Source organism: Hoplias malabaricus, chromosome 8 (assembly GCF_029633855.1).
Source record: "Hoplias malabaricus isolate fHopMal1 chromosome 8, fHopMal1.hap1, whole genome shotgun sequence".
In the NCBI taxonomy this organism is placed as follows: domain Eukaryota; kingdom Metazoa; phylum Chordata; class Actinopteri; order Characiformes; family Erythrinidae; genus Hoplias; species Hoplias malabaricus.
Window position 1 is genome coordinate 10015321 of NC_089807.1, and position 24214 is coordinate 10039534.

General features: G+C 41.5%; 1 protein-coding gene across 1 annotated transcript in view; it reads left to right on the top strand.

The window, feature by feature from the left end:
* The first annotated feature begins 272 nt into the window (after positions 1 to 272).
* Positions 273 to 24214, top strand: part of sertad2b (SERTA domain containing 2b) — a 43448-nt gene continuing 19506 nt past the window's right edge. Inside the window, exon 1 of the mRNA XM_066679067.1 lies at positions 273 to 484. The gene's annotated coding sequence lies outside the window, so the exon portion shown is untranslated. The remainder of the gene's footprint in view (positions 485 to 24214) is intronic.

A 24214-nucleotide genomic window follows, 5' to 3' on the forward strand; every position in this document is an offset into this window, starting at 1 on the left:
AAGAGTGTGAGTGAGAGAGTGAGGTAGTGTGTATGTGACTGAGTGAGCTACGTTGAGCCAGTTCCCCGAGCTTCTTCTCCCCTAACAATTTCAGCTCCTCGCAGCCAGGCTCTTTAAATAACAGTACAGCGCCGTGCAGCACAGCCCTGCCTTCCTATTGGCTGGTTCGAGAAGTGGGCGGGGTCGCCGAATGAGACGTCCTTCGAGCCTCTGCGCGAGCTGTCAATCAATTCTCCAAAGCCTCGCAGTTAAGAGTCGAGGCGTTTAACAAACAAATCTTTCCTCTGCCTCACGCTCTCTGACACCCAGACGATTCCTCCGCGCTCCTACGGATGAGAAAGTGGGGGCGGGAAGTGAAGGGGAACCTCGACGACCACCGGAACGGCATGCGGGCTCGAGCCTGCCTCGTTCTTCTGAAGTGTCCGCGGGAGCAATCCAGGAGTTACTTTCGTTAAACAGGACCGGACGAGTCCTTCAGAAACGGGTGAGTGGACACACTAGGAGCTCTTTACGCTACTCTTTCAGTTTCATTTGGAGTCCAATTCGGGGCTGACCTGCTGTAAGTCCGTGCTGAGGCGGGTCAGAGTGTAGAGTGACCGTTTGGTGGTGCGGGTGGACTGTGAATGAACCTGTCTGCGTTTACCTCAGTTTAGTTCTGGTCTCAGTTGAGCGGACTGGGCCTGTTAAAGTCCGGACGCGTCTCTCGAGCTGCAGAAATGCCACTGTTGTAAACGAGAGGGAACCACATGACACGCTTATGATCAGTGTTTCCCCTCAGTCCCTGTGAAAGCGGGAGACACTGGCCTCAGTGCTATTATGTAAGTGTTTTATAAGAGTCCAGAGACTTGCTTGGTGTTGTGCTGCTGTTGCTCTGACCTCCACTGAGCTCCTCTACACCATCACTGACTACTGTCCAGTACCTACCTCAGGGCACTCTGCTCCCCTTCAACACGTTCACCAAGTGACTAATGAAGAATACCAACACAGATTTGTCTTTCAGTTCACTTCAGTCAACAGTAATTGCATTGATATTCATTGTATACACATGGAGATGCTGCACACGTTTGAACAAAATCTGTAATTTTCTAATGTTAAACTTAAGCGGATTGTTGAATGTGAATTTTTATATGACTTTAATATGCAGTTGTAGGCAAACATTCAGAACCCCCTGCTTAAATGACATGTTTTGTGGTTTTTCTCAGTTAAAACAAGTTAAAACTTTTCCTGGAGGCTGCAAACAGAAATGTGAGAGGGGTTTGGGGGGGGGGGGGGTTATATTGGGAGTTATTGGCAATGTTCTATAACATTGCTGTCCAAAGAATGACATGTATCTCCATTTTTGTCTTTGTTTAGTTTGCTGCATCATGTGAACACAGCAGCTGTTCTTCACATTGTGTGAAAATGTCACGATGAACAGACTGATAGAAATGCTCCAACATTTCTCTGAATAAAACCTTTTCTCATTGACGTCCATTGAAAGTTTCCTTTTACTGTAAAGTTACCATTTTGGAGGTTCGATTCCCGCTCCGGGTGACTGTCTGTGAGGAGTTGGTGTGTTCCCCTGTGTCCGCGTGGGTTTCCTCCGGGTGACTGTCTGTGAGGAGTTGGTGTGTTCTCCCTGTGTCCGTGTTGGTTTCCTCCGGGGGCTCCGGTTTCCTCCCACAGGCCAAAAACACACGTTGGTAGGTGGATTGGCGACTCAAAAGTGTCGGTAGGTGTGAGTGAGTGAGTGAATGTGTGTGTTGCCCTGTGAAGGACTGGCGCCCCCTCCAGGGTGTATTCCCGCCTTGCGCCCAATGATTCCAGGTAGGCTCTGGACCCACCGCGACCCTGAACTGGATAAGCGCTTACAGATAATGAATGAATGAATTACCATTTTGGAGATTCATCTTTTTCTTTGAGCAGCGCTGCCACGTATCACATTGAAATTAAACTGTACATTTCTAAATGAGACGATTGATAATTTTTTTTTCATTCATTCATTCATTATCTGTAACCACTTATCCAATTCATGGTCGCGGTGGGTCCAGAGCCTACCTGGAATCATTGGGCGCAAGGCAGGAATACACCATGGAGGGGGCGCCAGTCCTTCACAGGGCAACACAGACACACAGATACATTCACTCACACCTACGGACACTTTTGAGTCGCCAATCCACCTACCAACATGTGTTTTTGGACTGTGGGAGGAAAACTGGAGCACCTGGAGGAAACCCACGCAGACACAGGGAGAACACACAAACTCCTCACCGACAGTCACCCGGAGCGGGAATCAAACCCACAACCTCCAGGTCCCTGGAGCTGTGTGTTTGATAAATTTCCCCCCACTATATTCAATTCAGCAAAATAAACTATAATTGTACGTTCAGTTATGAAGTAGGGTCTGATCTGTACACCGTTATTTACACCCAGAAAATTAACTAAACATATCATTTGTTGGGCACTGAAACAGTTGTAGCTTAAAAGTTACAGAAGCTTGGGACCTAAATGTAACCTGTGCAATCCCTAGACCAACAGGAAAAATGGGGTGGGGGAATGAAGGAACAGCACTCTCCTCTCCCTGATGTCTACAGGTGAAGTGCCCTTGAGCACACTTTACTGCTCCCTAAACACAGAGGTAAATTGCCCCCTCACTTTAAGTGTGGGTTCATATTCACTACCTCTAGCGACTAGTGTGTGTGTGTGTTCCTGTATGCAGTTGCGATAAAAGCAAGTTTCATTTGTACAGGTGTTACACACAGATGTATTGATGTTCATAGTAATTTTTGTTTAGGAAATGACTTTAGTATCTTGTGTTTAGCAGTTGGTGAGGAAGTGCTGAACACAACAGGAAATTGTAATGTATTGAATTTGCTTGGTGTAATTGTTTACATGAATACAATCTATTACATCTTCAGGATTATTATCACCTGAAACTAAAGGACACTGCATTGTAGGTGTAATATTTTTCATTCAGGGTTCTGCAAATTTTGTCTGTGTTCTGATACTTACTTACGACTATAACCCATTTATTCTGATCCAAAGAATTTCTTTCAGCAAAAAGCCTGATGTAATTATCCTTTTACAACTGCAGTAGAAGGTGAACACATCAAATCTTCCTTGACTGGCTCTTATAGGCTGTTAATGTGAGCAAGGTCTGGAGACACGAACCCTGGCTTCTTGTGTGAGCTGATGGCCCTGAGCCTCCACAAGGAGACCAATGTAGGCTTTCCATCTTTTCTAGCCACACTTACTCATATTGTAATCAATGGTGGTGGTTGGTGTTTTTTCTATGGCGGATTAGAGAAGCGCATCTAATTTTGCTGATAATCCAGATTACAGTGCTGCTCTGTGTGCCGAGCTCAGAGCTCAGACTGATTGTGCTCACCTCATTAGCCCAGTGCTCACAGGGACGTGTACTATTAGCTCTTTGGCCTGTATGCAGTCCGCTTGCCTTTAGTGTCCATGTGGTCGGTATGCACTTTATTGATCAACTCTCTGTTGCTGATCACGTATACATTGTTTTCCTGTTGACTGTGCAGAATGTTATGCTTACTTCCTTTATTTCTTTATTTGTCTATAGGGGAATTCATCCCAGGGCTTCAGGCAGTGACCTGCTTTCTGTTATGACTCATAAGGAACACTTACTCTGTGTCGAACACTTAAAAACTGAGGATGTGTTCACCCTCATTAATGTATTCATGACAGAAGTGACTCTGTTTCAGATGTCGTTCCTACTGAGCAATTGACAATGTGAGTTTTAAATCAGAAGTTAGCAAGAATTTCAAAAGTTCACTATTTCAGTATCGTTGTTTGTTTGGTCAGTTCACAGTTTGGCCTGTCACCTGAATTTACAGTTGTTGGCCTGTTCACAGCAGCTTGGGTTCTTGTGTGTGTGTGTGTGTGTGTGGTCTCACGCAAACACACCACTGAATTTCAGCAATGGTTTACCATAAACTCAGTATTCGACTGGACTGTACATCCATCCCACAGAGGGGCAGACCACTCGGTTTAATCAGGTTCAGATATAATTTCACCACTATTTATTGGAACTAGTCAAATAACCTACGTTCTACAGTTTCTCCCTGGCATCTAATCCTTCCTCCGAATGTGATTTGATGAATTTGACAGTCTTGATTTTGTTTTAACCATCTATAATTTAATATTACATTTAATATATTTTTTAAATTATTTATTGGTGCAGATAAATACTCTCAAGTTCTCTCTAACAAACTAAACACAGAAAATCGCAAACTGCAGAGAAAATGCCCAGTCATTTGAGTGTGGGTGTGTGCAGAGCCTTGTGCCTTCATCTTCCACACCCATTTTACTCTGAAATGATGCATAGTTCTGATCACTGACATTTGTTCCTATGTGAATCAGTAGATGATAGACATTTTGAAAGAGAAAGACCGGCTGAGAAGCGAGGAATGTAAAAATGTTAGGGATGTTTATTATCTGAAACAGCTTTGAAATCATTATATATTTTATATTCTAGAAAAATGCAGACAGTGAAGTACATGCCATAATGTTTGAAAATGGAAGTAAAACATGAAGCAGAGCGATTTAGTTTGCAAACCTGTAGAAGGTGTTGTTCCATGTGGGATCATATAAACATCAGGTGCATCAGTTAAATCTCTGATCATTGAGGCACGTTTGTGAACAGTTTTTTTTTCCCATAGCCCCAATATAGACACAGTAGCTGTGGACACTTTCTTGGTCAAAGCAGAAGTGCAGGGACCAAGTGTCTCTGGAGCCACAGTCATGTTAGATCTATACACACATACAGACACACACTCACTCACGTGCACATACACACATGCATTCTCACTGTGTGAGAGGCCTCCCTCCTGCAGCCTGTTGTACTGCAGCATTAATATTTCATAGGTCCACCTTTAGAGGAGGAGAAAGAGGATGTGGAGAGTAGCCTAAGGACTGGCCTAAGGACAGCCATGAGCCAAGGGAATGCTCCATTGCAGAACACAACACACTGAGCTACTGTTCACAAATTGACAAATTATGACGCTTAACTTCTCACACACTTTACTTAACATTTCACACATCTCACACATTTCACCAGGGTACAGAAACAGATGGGTGACAGATTTAAGGAAGAATCTACCCAAGCGTTTTAGTAAGTGTTGGTTCACGTGTCTGAAATTGTACTGAGAAATAGAACAGCATTCTTCCAAAAGATGTTCCCAAGTTAGTGATTTGATGATGGTGGTGGAGAGTGCAGTCAAACACATCAGTTCAAAATCCTCATAGCATTTGATTTCCATCATGATTTTAATCCTCACAAATCTATTCATTGAGCCCTTGTACTCTGTGGATGGGCCATTCAATCAGAATGACTTTGCAGTGATTTGGAGTGACCCTCCCTTTGAAGGAGAGATCTGGACGTGTTTCGTCCGCAAAATGCCTCCACAGCAAAACCAACCCACTGGACCTATTCCCTACTGGAGTCTGTCATTCAGGCTTGTACTCTTGTTTTGTTGTATGCCACATATGTACATACCCATAAGCCACATGGAGGACAACGGAGGAAAAAGACCATATCACATTGTCCCACGTCTCTGTAGATGAGTGCTTATAGCTTTGCAACACCTGAATTCCGAGTGCATTAATGTATGCATTGTAACTATTATAAATGGGCGTATGGAGCCTGTTCAGTTTTTATAGAAGCCACAGAGCATGGCAGGATGTTAATTGCTTAACAGTATCATACAGCACACCTGTCTAGAATTATCTGCTCTCAGTTCTGCGCTCATTTTTCAGGTTTCCGGTTTTCCCTTAAAGATCGATTCACAGACAGTGTCAGTCTGCATTTACAGTATATTGCACATGATCTAGTTATAGATGACCGAAATCACATAGTTCCAGTACTACTTAAATATCTTCACATCTATTTTTTTTGTGAATACATTGCTCATTATCATATGCAGTATTCACCCCCTTTCACATAATTACACTTCTTATTGCCTGCTGAATGGGTACAGTTCCTGTTTTGTGAGAAGTGCAGTGGGTATTAATCAGTTTCCTTAATGTTGAGAGAAAATAGAAGTAAGAAGGGTCACACAGTTTTGATGGTCAGTTTTATTAAAGCTTGTAATACACTGTGTGTAAACAGTGGGTGAGACTGAGGAGAGGCCAAAAGGTGCGCTTCAACCAGGTTTTGCTCATGCTCTGGGAACAAAACTCTGTTTACACATTCATATGGTGGAGACTTGACTTCATTTTGGGGACCAAAAGCTGGCCCCAATGGAGATATGTTTTAAGTTTAGTGTAAGGTTAGGGTTAGTCTAGGAGTGTATGGTTAAGACTATGGTAACTTCTGAGAGTTTATGACACAGAGGAAATATGAACTGTAATTACTGTAATCAGAATGTATTTACATAACAATCATAGATGCTTTTTAGTATTAATTGCTTTGAAATTAATTTTTCTCAGTTGTGGAATCACCTTTTTGGAAGGAATCACATTTCTTTTTCTTTATTAAAGATTCAGGTTTTTTTTTTAACATGGTCATCTTTTGGTATTAACTTCCAGTGAAATTAGTGTTATTACTTTTTGTTTGGTAAAATATGTTTTTCCATACACTGTAACTGCAATGCTGATGTCACTGGTATAACCAGTTTGTTGCATCTGTCTTAACCCTTTAAAGCCAAACGTATCATATATGATACATGATCTTTGGAGGTGGCTCTTTCATCATCTAATGAAGAGAAATACCGAAACACACTTCCATCTGAGTTCTCTTTACTGAACTATGAAAGAAGTGGAAGCATTTCCATTTCATAGATGTAGTGTCTTCTGTCAAATGCTCATTAATTATAATAAATATTCAGAAATTTCAATCTATTCTTTAAAGCAGCAAAACACATTTAGACAATTTTACAAAGTATTTTTAGTTTTCGAAAAGCCTTTGTCTGTTGACTGACCTCATACCTCAATCCAAGGTTCAAACAGTAACAGAAACAACTGTAGTTTCTCTAAATATGGAAACAAGGTTGTGCCGATCAACAAAAAAGAGCCTTTGTGGTTCTAGTGTTTTTATTACAACAAATTTTATGAAATGTAAAAAGGTCAGGATGAAGAACTGAGTACTCAAACGTCAAGGACCTCTGGAGCAGTGTTTCTCTTCGGCTCAATGTTACGTTTTCCTGTAAAGTTCTGAAGAACAGAGACAATCATTTGCTATTCGTTGTTTAATTGGTATTAATCAAAATTAAGGAAATCTAAATTTTAACTGATGCAGTGAACTAAATGAAAGGCCAATTAAAGAAAAAAAAATATTGTTACAGTGTAAATATGCTGCATTCAATATGTATATGATCCAAAATTTAAAAATTAACTACGTTAGTATTTTTAGTTAAAGGGCCACATAATGTGTGATTTAATGTGTGGATTAAAATGTCCAAACTGCTGCTACTGTTCTTTAAAGTGACTGACAGTACACACTGTGTGTTTAGTGCTCAGTAAGTGATCGTGTAGTATAGGATCTGATCGTGTAGTGCAGGGTCTTGCTCTTCATGGCTGCGTGCTGCTCTGTTTCCTGCCTGGCAGAGTGTTATTATGCTCCAGCGTGTAAAACTAGAAAGCAGGGGAATTCTGATGACTAAGCAGCCAGACACTTTCTGCTGTTAATGTGTGTTTGATATTAGACGACCAGTGCACGAGGGACATTCGCCACACTTTGACTTTTATGATTCAGTTGATTGAACACCACAGATCACAGGGTTAAATTTGGCACAAGGAAGCAGTGGGTATATTGGACACAGTACTTATTGTGTAAAGGTTTGTTTTGTAATATTGTGTTCTGTTGTGAGCCACAATGTTTTAATCTCTGTGAGATTTTCCTCGGATTTTCTCAGCGCTCCTGCAGCACAACCCAAAGTACAGAGTTGAGACGACTCTTCTCGTGTCTTATTGTGCAGTGAATTGTTGCTGTTGAATTATAGATGAGCAGAATATGTGATGTGACACACACACACACACATACACACAAACACACACATTCACATTCATCTTTTCTGCTGGATCACTGGGCTCGATTCTAACGTGACTTTATTTATTTGTTTTCTCTCTCTCTTTCTCTCTCTCTCTCTCTCTCTCTCTCTCTCTCTCTCTCTCTCTCACACACACACACACACACACACACACACTGTCCACCCTCTTCTTGTATGTGTATATATATATATATATGTGTGTATGTGTGTATATATATAATTTTTATATATTGATTTATTTATTTTGGGCTTGAGGAGACATAAATTGAAAAATGATTCAAAACGGATTCGATGAAAAACGCTAAGATGGTTATTCACCATGTTTCTGTGTTTCTAAAGAAACTGATCCACTGCGATGTGAGCAGCAGCTGCATCAGTGATGATGCCAAAGGAAAACAAATCAAGAGTTAGCATTGTTTTCCTGCATTGTCTAAGTGCTTAATTAATTACTTACTTATTAATAGAATGTATTACATTTACCTTGCCTTTGCAGCCTGGCGTCAGGTTTCAGGCTACACCTTTTGTGTTTTGATGTTAACAAATCACAGACTCTGAAAGACTGGATGAATGGAAAAACAAACAAGGCAGTCTTCAAGCAGTAACAAAAACCTGCTGATTTATTTTCTACATAGAACCTTTTACATACAAGGAGCACCACACAGGAATGAGCACAGACGCTGAAGTAAAGGATGTATTGTGGTGGTTGGTATGATGTAGTCAGTAACACTAACTTCAGTATAGCAGACCTGGGTGAGTACAACACACTTAACACTGCTGATGTTTGTAGCATGATTATGATTGTAAGTTGTTCCGGATATGAACGCCAGCTCAATGCTTACAGTAATAACCTGTTAAAGTGTTAGGAATTATGTTCAGGGATTTGTAATGGTGTAGCATGGTGCGCTGACCCCGGCAGTACATTTGAACCTCAGTATTATAACGGTACACCATTGTGATTAATATATTATTACTAATGAGAACCTTATCTTAGTCCAGAAAATCGAGCATTTATTTATCTGTCACTTCCTTATCTGCGGTCACCCCTCGGTTGCCAGTACTAGGTCACGTTGTTTTGCACCAGAAGGGTGATTAGCAGCTGATTGGCAGCTGTGGCTCTGTTTCCCAGCATGCACGGTTTGTTAGCGGCTGAGGCCAGTGCTTTAGTAAAGGACACGTAGCCTGTGCTGGTTTGGTGCCCTGTGTCATAAATGTGTGCCAGGCCTGGTGAACAGAGGCTGCAGTCAGGCGACAAGCTGCAGGAATAAAGGCCACATTCTCCCTGAGCCCAGCCCTCTTCTGCAAGCCCCTCATTATGTGGATGGAGTGGAGTAGAGTCTGCTCCACCCTTATTATAAAACTCTCTATTATCACACACCACACTGCGCCCACTCCTACACTCCTGCCTTCATGAGCTGCCTAATCGCTTTTTCACTGCTCACTGTCGCTCTGCTCCGGAGCTCACGGGTTATTTCAGTCTTTCTGACTGTATGAGCTGATCTTACAGTGATTTGATGCTGTTAAACCCTTATAAGCTAAGAGTCTGTATGCTGAGCCACACTTAAATATCATTCATTCATTCATTATCTGTAAGCGCTTATCCAGTTCAGGGTCACAGTGGATACAGAGCCTACCTGGAATCATTGGGCGAAGGCAGGAATACACCCTAGAGGGGGCGCCAGTCCTTCACAGGGCAACACACACTCACACACATTCACTCACACACACGGACACTTTTGAGTCGCCAATCCACCTCCCAGCGTGTGTTTTTGGACCATGGCAAGAAACCAGAGCACCCGGAGGAAACCCACGCGGACACAGAGAGAACACACCAAACTCCTCCAAGACAGTCACCCGGAGCGGGACTCGAACTCATAACCTTCAGGTCTCTGGAGCTGTGTGACTGCGACACTACCTGCTGCTATATTTGTTATAGTGCTTATAAAGATGGAACTTTATTGTAGAAGTAACACATTGCTCACCACTTTGAAATAGTTCATTCCATATGTTATTAAAGGAACACTAGATAATATATATATATATATATATATATATATATATATATATATATATATATATATCTACCATCCTCCAAAAGTTACATAGTGCAGTTTCTGCAGTGCTAAGCCTGGATTAGCAACTGCAGAGGTTCAGATCGTCCTATTAGAGGTCCGTGAAGCATCACAGTGATTTTGAAGCTGTAATTTTAAGGTAAAAATATTACAGTGTTCCTTTAAGTCATCAGATGAGGAGATCTGCTATTCGTGAGAGGCTTGGAGTAGAGATGCTACTCATTCAAACTGAGATGTTCAGGCATCAGATAAACATATCCCCTGCTCACGCTGCACTGCTGCTCTACCAGGCATGGGCAACTGGAAGGAAGCCCAGGGGTAGACCCAGAACTCACAGTCTGAGAATGCCTGGGGAAGCCCCAGGAAGAGCCAGAGGAAACTGTGAAGCACAGCAGTATCTGGGCTTCTGTCCATGGTCTGTTGTCACGGGGACCCTGAAAAGGCTTAAGTGTACAAGAAGATGAGATGAGATAAGTGACATGCCTTGAGTTAGTAAGTGACAGGTGAGGGGCATGTAAAATGTCAATTTTTATTCCTGGATGCGCCCCCTTGCCTGTATTAAAATCATTATTTGCATTTCATTAACACATTGATTCATCTAAACAGCCTGTGTGGATAGGCTGGTCCTTCCTGGTACAGTGCTAGCCAGCACAGGTGTCTGTTTGCCTTGACTTGACAAGTTTGAACAGTGTTCTCCTCCAGGCCTGCTGAATTGTCCAGTGACAATGCATTAGTAGGAGTTTGAAAAGAGGAGATAGCTGGTTTCCCATGTCTTGAAGAAACGTGTGCTTGCGTTCACCCTCCCAGGTTGCTGGCATTGTGCCTGATTTGGGGAATCCTAGCTCTATGGTTGTCAATCAAATGACGGGGAGAAAACTGGGACACAAAAGTAAAAACACCCACGGAAACCTGTAACATCCGCCGATAGTCGAGATACAATCAGCAAAAAAGCACACAAACCGCTGTCATTTGTTAGAAGGCTATTTCACAGTTTTCAGTAATATCTCAGTAATAATCTCAGTAATGATTAACAAATATATGGTTGTTATCAAATAAATACAGCCTTTTTAGGAACCACTTAAGAATCTTGCTGCTGCGGAAGGCCTGAAAAATAAGCTTGTAGTTTGAGGTGTTTGAAGTCAGTTAATCTCTGACACACAGTACAGTGCACACCGGTTTAGTTTAGCAATGGCTCCCCCTGTGGAGGAGAGGAGCTGTATCTCACGTGTGAGCCAGTGTGAATCAACGGTCACCTGAGTCTGCCCGTGGCAGTCATGGTGCTCCCAGCTGCCTCTGTGAGAGGTGTGGCCTTCCCATGCCTCCTCTGCTTCACCAAACAGATGCTTGAGGTCTAATCCAACCTGCCTGACATTATAACGAGCGAGGGACAAAATGGCTGGCTGACAGTGACAACATGTGTGAGGGGCTCTGTGTGCCAGATGAGAACGGGTGGGCTGCCAGGACTGTTTCAGTCTGGACTGAGATCTGCTCAGCTGAAAAAACCTGTAACCATGGGCTTCACTGGCTTCTGTAATAATTATGAACACAGCAGCTCTATAAGGGAAGAGGTATTGGCTTTCTGAATCATCCTTGTCTTGCTGCTGAATAACAAGTCAAAGAGTATGAGGAAGAAAGAAATAAAGAAAGAAAGAGAAAAGAAAAAGAAGGCTGGCTGCTGGGAGTCCTCCTGCTGTAGCAGACACCGCTACTGGCCAGCTGCCCCCTCTGTCCCTCCCTCCCTCCCTCTCTGTCTGTCTGTCTCTCTCTCTTTCTCTCTCTCTCTCTCTCGTCTTGCTTTCCTGCCTCTCTTCCTCCCTCATTTATCTCTCCTTTATTCTCACTCTCCTCAATCTCACTTTTTTATCCTTTCTTTCCCATCTTTTGTCTTGTGAATTTATTTCTTTCAAGTTTGTATTTTTTTTATCTCTGAGTTTGTCAATCTGTCTGTCTGTCTGTCTCTGTCTCTCTCTTTCCCTCTTGCTCTGTCGGTTTCTTCATCGTTAGTTCTCTGTGTGATTCTGTAATCTGAGGACAGTGCAGTGTTAGCAGAGTGAGGGTAATAATGTCTGCAGTATTTACATTAGGTCTGTGTCCTACATTTACTATATGTGATGTGTATAGTAATTTGGATACTGTTTCACACTAAATATTGCTATCCTTTTAGTTTGACATTAAATGGGCATGTGCTCTGTCAGTAGCACTCTTCTCCACATTCCCGTTCACTACAATGAACTGAATTACACTGGATGATTTGTATCAACCTCATTATGCCACAAGAAATAAGGACACTTAGAAAACACTATCGTTTCAGACTCTATGAGTGTGACACTTCACAATGTAGTTTTTGTTTCTACTAATTTATTTACAGCAAACAACAGAGAGTCAAATCTTAAGCCTTTTTTTTTTGCCCAGAGCCCTAATCACTGTTACTGCAGAATATATATTTTGCCAAGTGAATGTGGACAAAGGACTTGGTGTTTGAGTGTGAGGGTGGTGGGGGGTGGGAGGGGGTTAGAGGGTTAGAGGACAGGGTTGGGGTGTGTGTGTGTGTGTGTGTGTGTGCTGGGGCAGGGGGAATGGCTGATGGAGAGTGCTGGTGCAGTAGGGAGGGGATGGAGGAGGGGATGTGCTTTTGTTTTGTTCTCGGTTGCTGAGCGATAGGGACTAAAGCATTGGGAACAGCTGTGAGGGCCGAAAGCTTTCTCTCCCCTCTGCTGGAGAAGCCCCGAAGGCAGCACACAGATAGAGCACAGAGAGAGAGAGAGAGAGAGAGCGTTGCAGAGGGGGTGGGAGGCACTCTACCGGCATATTGCAAGAAGGAAAATATGAGGGAGAAAGAGAGGAAAACAGTTGCTGGCCAGTAAAGACCAGGAGCTGGTGAACAGAGGATGAATTAGTTCAATTGAAGAGCCCTTATACTCTTCTGAAAATGCTCTTATACTGCTGCAACTGCAATAATAAAAATAGTAATAAATATGACAACAATACAAATAACAACCATTTTCTAAATCTTACAGTGTGTTACAGTTTTTTTTGAGCTGTGTCTAAACATAGGCAGAAACACTCAAATACACAGAAGAAAACATCACAGCACACTATGAGTGTGTTCATTCAGGTTTGATTTGTTACAAATTATATAGGGTTTTCAATCCAGCATTTTCTATTAATACAGGCCCAATACAAATAATAATAAATAATAGAAAAAATATATATATCTGCTGTGTGTTTACTGTCATTTCCCAAGTACAAGCTGAAGATACACATCAACACACGCACACACAAAAGAAGAGCACTTGTAACGGCTCAAGACATTCATTTGGTTTATGAGGACAGTAATGTATGCTTTGAAGGAGTACTTTTCCCTCATGTAAAGCATTCACTGTCCGTGCTGACAGACATTTCCTGTAAATCTTCCCTTGTTTTATCCACAGAAAACCTGCTGCTGCTGCTGGTGAATAATGTAAACAGAGAGAAATGTTTAGGAATTTGAGCTGCTTCATTTACCTACTGGTAGTCATCAGTTAATCACTGCTTAGGGATGCCGAGTGTTGGTTTGCAGCTTGTCAGTCATACCATTACCTTCTAAGAACTGCAGCTTTGTGGAACACTAGGACATGAGGTCAAAATGCCTTCTAATTCAGTGAGCTGCATAGTGTAGATGTGGGGGTGTAGAGAATCGGTTATGTACCACAGTGTGTGTGTGTGTGTGTGTGTTAGTTACAGTATGATGGCTGGTTACTGGGGCAGCAGACTCTACTGTATATTCTCACACCAAGGGGTCTCCCGCTGTAGGGAAAGCTCATGATTGACTCACACCCACACACACACACCCACACACACAACATACAGTGTTAAGACAGTGTTAAGGGCCATTTTTAATATGTTTTTCACTCTGCTCTTCATAAGTTTGAAATCACTTGCCCTATTTGCAGCATTTATTGCTTTAGATGATTACAGCTGCTTTGTGAACTGTTGAATTACTGTGAATAAGAAGTGGATAAAGCTGTAAATAACATACTGTAATGACCTTTTTATCCGACTTATCAGGCTCTACATAATGAGGGCCCAGCATGCATTTCTAAGCTCCTGTGCCCATTTGAGAGGGCGAGACCCTTAAGATCCTCTAACCAGGGGCTACTAGCGATGCACAGAACCAAACCTAAGACGAGGGCTTTTGCAGCGTATGTTCCTAAATTGTGGAATAATCTCCCCACTGACATCACATATTAAAGACTTACTTTTATTCTGTTGCTTTTAGTAACTCTTGAATTTGGTTGTCTTTGAAATACGTTTAGTGTTTTTGGTTCTGTTATTTCATTATTTTATTTATTTTTATAATTATATATCATTTTTATATATCTATTTTGGGCGGCACGGTGGTGCAGCAGGTAGTGTCGCAGTCACACAGCTCCAGGGACCTCCAAGTCCCGCTCCGGGTGACTGTCTGTGAGGAGTGTGGTGTGTTCTCCCTGTGTCTGCGTGGGTTTCCTCCGGGTGCTCCGGTTTCCTCCTAAGGTCTAAAAACACTCGTTGGTAGGTGGATTGGTGACTCCAGAATGTCCATTGGTGTGAGTGTGTGTTGCCCTCTGAAGGACTGGTGTGTGTCCTGGGGTGTGTTCCTGCCTTGTGTCCAATGATTCCAGGTAGGCTCTGGACCCACCGCGACCCTGAACTGGATAAGCGCTTACAGATAATGAATGAATGAATGAATTAATTAATATTTTTATTTTATATTTAATTATGTTGTACTGTGAAGCACTCTGTGACTTGCTCTAGAAAAGTTATATAAATAAGATTTACTTACTTACTTACCTTTTTTACATTATAGCTTTTGTCAGGTTTCGAACTTGAGTTTTTTAGCCAAATGTTTAATCCACTATTTCAGCGTGTGAACAGGTCTCACATATTCCAATCATTTTATATAAACTAATATTTCTGCACACATATTGGTTTTATATTGAAGAAAACACTGATACTAAATGTTGGAAAAATGTATTCATGTTGTGTAACTACTTGTAGGAAAAAGTTACACTGGGAACATATCCCCACTATTTTTGGGAAAGTGTACCCTGAACAACAAATAACATCTTGCTGCAGGTACAAGTTTATACAGCGTGTGAAAATGGCTGTAAGACCACGTGGAAGTCATGGTTTATTATATACTCAGTTAGGTTCTGAAACTTTCGTGTCAGACATCATTCATAAGGCTACATGATACTCATGACAAATGACATGACGAACTTCATGAACATCTATAAAGGTTTATTTCAACAAGCGTAGCATACAACACGCCTGGCTAAAGCAGTTCATTTTTTATGATATCTTTCTTGTGGGGGTGAGGGGGGAGCTATATTTTAATCTTTAAATGTTCATGTATGTTTATGTCAGTTGTAGTAAGATATTATATATTCAATTATTATGTTGTATAGTGTGGATTTTAACTAGTCTTTTTGTAAGACGTTCCCAAGCAGCCCCCATTTTGGAATCAGAACAGACATTAAGACCAGGCAGTGTTACTTCTGAACAGCACTAAATAGCAAAATGACTGCCTTGGATTGCTTTGTTTTATTGCATTTCATCTCTGTCTGTCTGTCTTGTGTTCTCGTCTGTAGCTCAGTGGGTATACGGCTTGGCCACTGTGCATTATTCTTACAGCTGCTAAATTCTTTATCATAAGTCAGGCCACACTGCTTCCTTATACTAATATGACTACAAATGTAACTAATATTCATAAATCCACCTCCCTTTCATCTGTGCGTGTGCACGTCCTCAACTGTTTGCTATCAAACTACTGCTTGATGTGGGATGAGAAAAATCAGATATGCCTCAGTGGAGCTGCGAGAAAAACAGCTTCTAGCTTTGAAGACGGGGCAATGTCCAAACTGTGGAATGTTTATTGAATTAGTCAGCATGAGAGAAAAATGTCTCCATGAGGGTTTACCATCAGCAAAAAAATAGTGTTCAGCCACACATTGCTGAGCTGCTTGTGTTTCGGAGTCACCATGCTTTCCAAGTGTAGGCTTGGTACAGTGTAACTTCTCTATGAATAGCTCCTCTGGAATGTATCGCACTCACCAAGCTGGTTTTGTCTGTAAGGAGCAGCACAGGCCTCGCTACTGTACGTTTGTGTTGGTTCACACATAAACAGTGGCTGCTGGCACATTGGAGCACCGTATACGTAATGCTTATGAAAATAACCTCTGATAGTATACTGTCTATGGTAAGTGCCTATGACAGCGCACTAATACACACACACACTGCAATCAGTTGCAGACTAATACACAACTACTGTGCAAAAGTTAGAGACCACACTTTATTTATTTTATTTCTAAACTTCTAGTAAGTTCAAGTGTGTTGTTTTTCTGAAGAGGGACCAAGCAGAAAAACACATGGTTATCAGAGCATGTGGTATACAAAACCCCACCGAACTAAATATAATATCAATATTCACTGTGTATGATGCTTTTCCACCACATGGTCCCTACTCTTCTTGACTAGGCTCTAATGGGCTCTATTATCGTTCCACTAGGCAACTTGGGTACATAGAACTGGGTACTTTTTTAGTCCCTAGTTCCACGTGAGTGAAGTTGCTGATGGTTACAGTTTGGTGCCATTTTTTTATTTATTTTAAACTTCAAACACAGTAACTCAGAATTTACTCAAACTCATTAGGACTGGAAATAAAACAGACGAGGGTCAGTCTCTGACTTCTGCACAGCACTATGTACTGGTGTCATTGTACAATTCAAATTTAAGATAAGAATTATTATGTAGAGAAAAATAGGCAAACCATATTTTATCTCGTGGAGTTTCAGATCCAAGAGTGATCCACTTGCACGTTTTCAGCTTTCCTTTCTCCACACCTTTAAATGTTTCTCTTCCACTATGAACATGCACAGTTGCTGAATCAACTTTTAATGGGACGCCTCCTTTTCCTGCAGGATTTTATTGGGGCAGATCCGTGCCAGAACCTTTAGTCTTGCTCTTTAGTGTGAAACCTTTCCGCTTGCGTTGGATTGTTGTTTGCTCTCTTGAAAAAGTTTGCTCTCCATAAACGCAGCTGAGGCTTTTTAAAATGGCTCTACGGCGCTGTCCAGGAGAGGCGAAATGAAAAGGAAAAACAGGGTGATGAATGGAGGCCTGTCACATGTGGAGCCCACTTCCAAAACCACAGCCATTACTGTCTTAGTTTCCCTTCAGCACGGGCAGGCGTGTATGTATTAGTGTCTGCACACATGCAAACATGTTCCTGTGTGTGCGTGTGTGTGTTTAGAGGGGTATCAAAATCTAGTGCTGTATCAATATTGTTCTCCATGACAACGTAATCAACCCAAAGTGCATAGATTTTCCCATTCTTTTTTGCTGTGTAGGCACCAGTCTGTCTCTGCTGCCGCCCAATCACTCTGCATCTCCGCCCTGTCAGTGAAGCGGATCGCTGACAATGATCCACAGTTTTTGCTGCCCCATCATGCTGGCTATTTTTCTTGCATGATCACATTTTTACCTTCTGCATTTATTCTTTTTTCTTCTGTATGTTGTGCTGTGATCTTTTCTTTGATTCGGTGAGGACAATCCCTCTCCCCTCCCTTTCCTCCTCTTCATTCCCTGTCCAATCCAGCTCAAGGCTGTGGCCCCAACCAGCCCACCACGCAACGCGCAAGCACACACACACACACACACACACACACACACACATATGCACAGACACCCACACCCTCTCTGTTTCCAGTCTAGTCAATGCTATTGTCTTGAATCAGTACAGTCAGTAGACTGAGTCTAATATGCATGTCCTTGGCTGTCCATGTCTCAACTGAAGGGTAAATGGTGTAAGGCACAAGACATAATATGGTAATTATTATTGCAGTTTTGAGAGTGGTTTGACAATGTAGGCATCTAAAAAATAAAAATATTATTTGGTCAAAATGATTAAGTCCAAAGAACGGACAGAAAAACATTTTCAAAATTTTGTTAAAAATCTCTATTAAAGGAACAGTAGGTAAGATTTATGCATGTGATAGGTGATATATTTGCACCGGGGCTCCTCCTACAGTTGTGAAAGTTTCTGTTATAGCACAGTTCTGAAATCAAGAGGGGGTAGGAATAGTACCATACCCTCCTCTAAAAGTTACATAGTGCAGTATCTGCAGTGCTGAGTCCAGTGTAGCAATGACAGAGGTCTGTTCTGCCCATTGCAGGTCAGTGGAATATCACAATGATTTTGAAGCTGTATTTTTACAGTAGAAAATACTACTGTTCCTTTAACATAATGTGATTAAAATTAAATTTGATTAAAACATAAACATAACCAAATAGATTTATTTATTGAACAGCAAAGAGAAGTAGCAGTAGGACAGTGATACAGAGCTTTGTCATTCAGCGCTGGTAGGAGGCAATACACAGAGAGAGGGCTGCTGTGTGGGAGAAGAGTGGGCAGGAGGAGAATAGGCAGCTGGACACCTCGCTCCTGAGATGCTCTGCTGCAACTCAGCCAGCGGTACAACCACGTCATGCTCGCCTGGCAGCCTGGAACGCAGAAGATCCCTCAGACACGCACCAAAGCAAATAATAAATAAATAAAAAGCAAAGCAGGAATCACATTTCAGACCTGCTTTAACTCCTCCCTGCCCTGCGCTATTCATTGCCCTGAAGCTGCCTCTCTGCAACACGCCACTGTTTATTGATAGGCCGTTATTAATTATGATGTTAAAATGAGGAAGCACACTCAGGCACCCCCTGCTGATGTGTGGCTGCATAGCTAATGAGCCAAATTAGATAATGAGGGGGGCAGAGGCATGCCAAGTGCCCTCCACAGAACAGGGAGGGGGCCATGTTGAGTGGAAGAAGGATAGAGGGAGGTAGAGAGAGGGAACATTAGCTGGAGGAGACCGAGAGAGAGAGAGTGAGAGAGAAGAGGGGAGAGAAAGAGAGAGGGAGGGAAGGAGTTTAACTGGCACCACAACTCCCTGTGTCTCTTTCACCAGGACCCTGAAGAGGCCTGTAATTAAGAGCACTGTAATCAAGCAGCCTCTTTGTCTGTACATATGTGTGTGTGTGTGTGTGTGTGTGTGTGTGTACATTTTCATGACCAATTAAATGGTCCTGACTTGAGTGCTTTTTAAACAATGCTACAATTATCATTTGAAACTTAAAGAGCAATAGCACAATGCCATTTTTTCAGAAAACAGTATCAAACACAGTGCCACCAAACTGAGAGGATGAAGCCAAGCACATTCTTCCTCAAAGATACGCGAAGCCAGCCACAAGCTCTTTCTGAACTGCTCTAACAAACTGTCATTGGACAGCTTAATGTGCTGGAGGTGAATATGAATTCGACAGTTCGACTTTACAAATATTTGCAATGTAAATTTTAACAAATGTATTAATTTTCGCATAAAATTGTGATATATTTATGAAAACCAAAAACGTGTTTTTATGAATGTATCTGTATTTGTGCAAATTGCAGTCTGTGAGACACAGATTGTGATGTATTCATTTGTGAACAGTGAAACACATTTGTGACTTGTGTATAATTTGTGTATTAATAGTAATAGCAGTAATAGTCCAGCAGTTTTAGAACAACATACTTCCACAAGTGATTGCAATGGCTTTATACGTTTCATCCTCTACACTCGATAATATCAAAACACTTTTCATCCTCGCTCCCACAAACACAAGTGAAAGCGACGTATAGCAGATGTCCAAAGATCCCACAGACTTCAATGAGCTCAAACTCTTCTGAAATGGAGCCACTACATCTTCATGAAAATAATGGATGTTGTGCGCCCTTGGCCAAAAATAGAATTGTTACCAGCGTAGAAGTGGAAAGCCAGGGTGTGTCATAGATTATGGTTTTATTAGTGCTCATTGCACAGGCAACTTGCAATCTGTGGATGCACCATTAACACTTAAAGGTAAATACACCTCTTGGTGGAGCACACATTGCCATCTTGTCTTTTTCAGAGATTATTTCTGCATGAGAATACCAAGGTAATTTCTGGACTGTGTTACAACAGCATCACTCTGTAAATGTTACTCTTCTGGCTTTTCAAATGGGGGTATATTCACCAAGAAAAACAAAAACCACAACACTTTTATAAGGTAAAACCTCTTTTTTGTGTTATGTTAAAAATACATACTGATGGTTTCTACATTATATTATTTTAAAGTGTGTCTGCATGTGTTTGTAGAACAATCCTCACTAGAGGAAGGTAGTGTCATTCTGCAGTGCTTTTAGTGACACTTGGCTGTATTGCTGGTTTGTTAGCACCTTTTTTGGTACCACCTTAAAATAATAGTTGCTTTTAACGCAGAGATAGAAAGGAAAACAGTGACCTCTTCCGTGTCTAATACTGGAAGTGTCAGAACACTTACTGAAAATATCAAAATAAAGAATAAGCGCAGACCTGCGGATATGAATTTAGTCATTTCACATGTTAAGGTACTCCACATTATCACTGATGTATAAAAAGACACTCTGTTGGTGGTTAATTCATTCAATAGTTAAACTTATCAGCAAACGTGTTGAAGCCAACAGGCTTAATGCCGACTGATGGAGAAGGTAATGTATGGTCAGTATCTGGCAAGATCTGAGGTTTAACAGTGTAGATGGATGTGGGTTCATTATTTGGCAAAAACAAGGCACCACTGCCCTTTTGATCTATGTGTTATGACTGATTATTCATTCATTCATTCATTCATTCATTCGTTATTATCCAGTTAAGGAGCCTACCTGGAATCACTGGGCGCAAAGCAGTAACACACCCTGGAGGGGGCGCCAGTCCTTCACAGGGCGACACACACACATTCACTCACATACACTCACACCTTTGCACACTTTTGAGTCACCAGTCCACCTACCAACATGTGTTTTTGGACTGTGGGAGGAAACCCATGCGGACACAGGGAGAACACACCAAACTCCTCACAGACAGTCACCCGGAGCAGGACTTGAACCCACAACCCCAGAATTATGGAGTTATGTGACTGCGCCTGACAGAATGACCAATAATATATTAACAACATAATTAATAACTATATAAAGATATTTTAAACCATTTATAAACCCTTAAATGAAGTCTTACTCTAAAGTAGTACCTTTTTCTTTTCTTTTTAAATCAGAGCATGGTGTGCTGTGAATGAGATGTCAGTTGTTCATTCACATGTAGTGATATAACAAACGCTACGTGAAAGCAAAATTTTTTTTTTTCTTTTCTAAATATAGGGACCCAGTAGCGAGACTGAATTCTCGGCTCCAAACTGTTGCTCATGATTTAATGGTGAGTCATGCTGCCCACACTGGTTGTGCAGCACTCAACGTGAAGGCTGTTAGCAGGAGGCTCTAATAATGTAGCGTAAAGATGATCAGGCAGTGTTGTAGTGCGTAAGAGAAAAGAGAGAGAGAGAGAGATGGAGAAGGACATGGTTTCTTGCTAGTCATGTAGGGAACAAAGGGGATGTTGTGGATGTCGCCCAACAGCCAGCATTTCTCATTCCTGCCCCGACTGCTCACTGAGCCATTTCCTGTTTTTGACCTGAAATCTTTATTTAGAACCACCCCTCTGCTCACCACTCTTCTCCTCACTCATGACACACAGAGATGGGCAGAAAAACACGGCTTCGCACCAGCTCCGATCCATTCCAAAACAATCCTCTGGCAGGGTCCACTTGTTGACAGTTCCAGCTTTTGGACGGAGCTACATTTTTCAGATAAACTCACACACTGCAGACGTTTTCGGGTTTGGTACAGTGTTTTCTGGAGAACTCTCGGCCTGTGTTTTCTCTCCTACTGTTTCTGAGCCGTCTGAGCCTGTTAGCTCCTGGGTTGGCTGCCCTAAATCTGAAAACACACTGGAAACTTAAAATAGGAGAGAGGCCATCACCCATGACATCACTGTCACCATACCTCAGCAGAAAATACACACAGCACTGTGTCACTGGAGTCACAGTATATGCAGCATGTCCAACTCTAAAGATTTAAAACAGCTTACTCTGCAGGAACAGTGTAATCCAACCTGCAGTTTGAATAGACAATAACATTATTCTCTTACTAGGTCTATAGACAGGACTGTCTGTGGATATGATAGTGGTTTTAAGGGGTAAAGAAGCAAATCATTGTCTCATATTTGCAAGCTTTGACTTGTTTGCTGGTGCAGGGGAGTTGCAGAATACGCTTCATTCCTGTCTGAACTTCTGTGAATCTTACATATATTAATAAACATTATTGTAATATGCTTTTTATCAAACGTTTATTGCCTCATTTACTGTTAAGTTCAATGTATTCTATTTTAAAATGCTGATATTTAGCTGTATTGGTACACGTTTCTTTATATTCCTTTGAGCAATGACTTTTGGTAAGCTGTTGTTGTTATTATATTAACCTAACACTGTAGTTTAGATCTGGTGAGCAGTACACCTCCACCATCTTACCACATGAATGGGCTTTGTGGCATTGAGGCACAGTGGAAAGGCAAACAAAGCAGCCTTACTGCCCACTACTTACCATACCCCAGATATTAACATTTAACTCAGTTATTTTCATGGCATGGTTTTGATAAGAAAACATTGTTCGTTTGCAAACCAAGACTGCCTCATCTAGCCACTGTCCACTGTGGAGAACAAGTGAAGAAAATATCTACGTGATACCAGCAGATTTGATTTCCATAATATTCTGCAGCCACTATATATCTGTCTTAATGATGATGGCCCTTGCTAAGACCACTCATATTATAGCCTTACTACTTAGGTAACAGGCCACTGACTGTCATTAAATAAGGATTTATTTACTCAATGATAAGCTCACCTATTGAGCCAGAGACTGACCTATTAAGATGTTAAATAATTCAGACTAATGCAGATGTATATCCATGCTTTTTAGAGATCAGAAGTGTGTTGTACCCTCTCACTCATAAATAAATCAATAAAATGTAAAAATAATAATAAAATAAAACCACATACAGGGATTATTATATACAGGGATATGTAATAAGCAGTCTCTTGTTGTGTCTGAGGGTTTTATACAATTGAAGAGTTAATTACTAAAATGAAAACACATTTGTTCAGTGGATGTCAGATGTAATGATTTAGATTTGAACTCGTTTTTGAACTCGTTACCCGTTTTTGAACTGTGCACTTTTTCACCTTAATGCGCAAGGTCTGGCGTTGTTGTAAAATTGTGAAGCAAGTTCTAAAGTAGTTGAATATTATGTAATATGTATATCATATGTTGGATAAGCGGTTACAGATAATGGATGGATGGATGGATATATCATATGTTTATTGATCCCAAAGGACATTGTAGTGTCACAGTACTGTACATAGTGCACAAGAGAAGACATACAGAAGACAAAAACAATAAATATTGCAGGGATATAGAAGTGCGTTACAGGGGAAAAAAGGTGTGGTTCAGTGCTGTGAACCACGCCCCCTTCTCACTCAAGCGAACCAATCGGAGTAGGGGAGGGCGGGACTAGATTGTGAACGAAACGCTTGTCGAAATTCTATGTAAGCTCTAGAAAAACAAAATCCCGGACATTTTTTTAAGTCTAAAAAGAGGACATGTCCGGGTAAAAGAGGACGTTTGGTCACCATATATAAGTGATAAGATATATTACAACACAAGTGAAAAATGTCTATATACATAAATGACAGTGTACGAGTCAAAACCAGTGTAAACAGACAAAAACAGACACCACACATATGTTGGTTTTAGGAATGCTAAATACATTAAAGAGAAATGTCTCTTCTAATAAAGCATAGAATAGTAATGTTGCATGTGCTCAGTGTTCTGTGAGGGTTACCGCATTTTGCAAGGAAAGTGATCTTTGGCCAGTAAGCTTGTTTGGTATCTGTTAGATCTACAAATATATTTTAAGGTGTTTTTTGTGTAACGTATAATTGTAATTCAAAATTCAAACATTCTTTTATCATATTATGTTAACTGTTGCACTGTAGGGCGGCACGGTGTAGGGCGGCACGGTGGCGCAGCAGGTAGTGTCGCAGTCACACAGCTCCAGGGGCCTGGAGGTTGTGGGTTCGATTCCCGCTCCGGGTGACTGTCTGTGAGGAGTTGGTGTGTTCTCCCCGTGTCCGCGTAGGTTTCCTCCAGGTGCTCCGGTTTCCTCACACAGTCCAAAAACACACGTTGCAGGTGGATTGGCG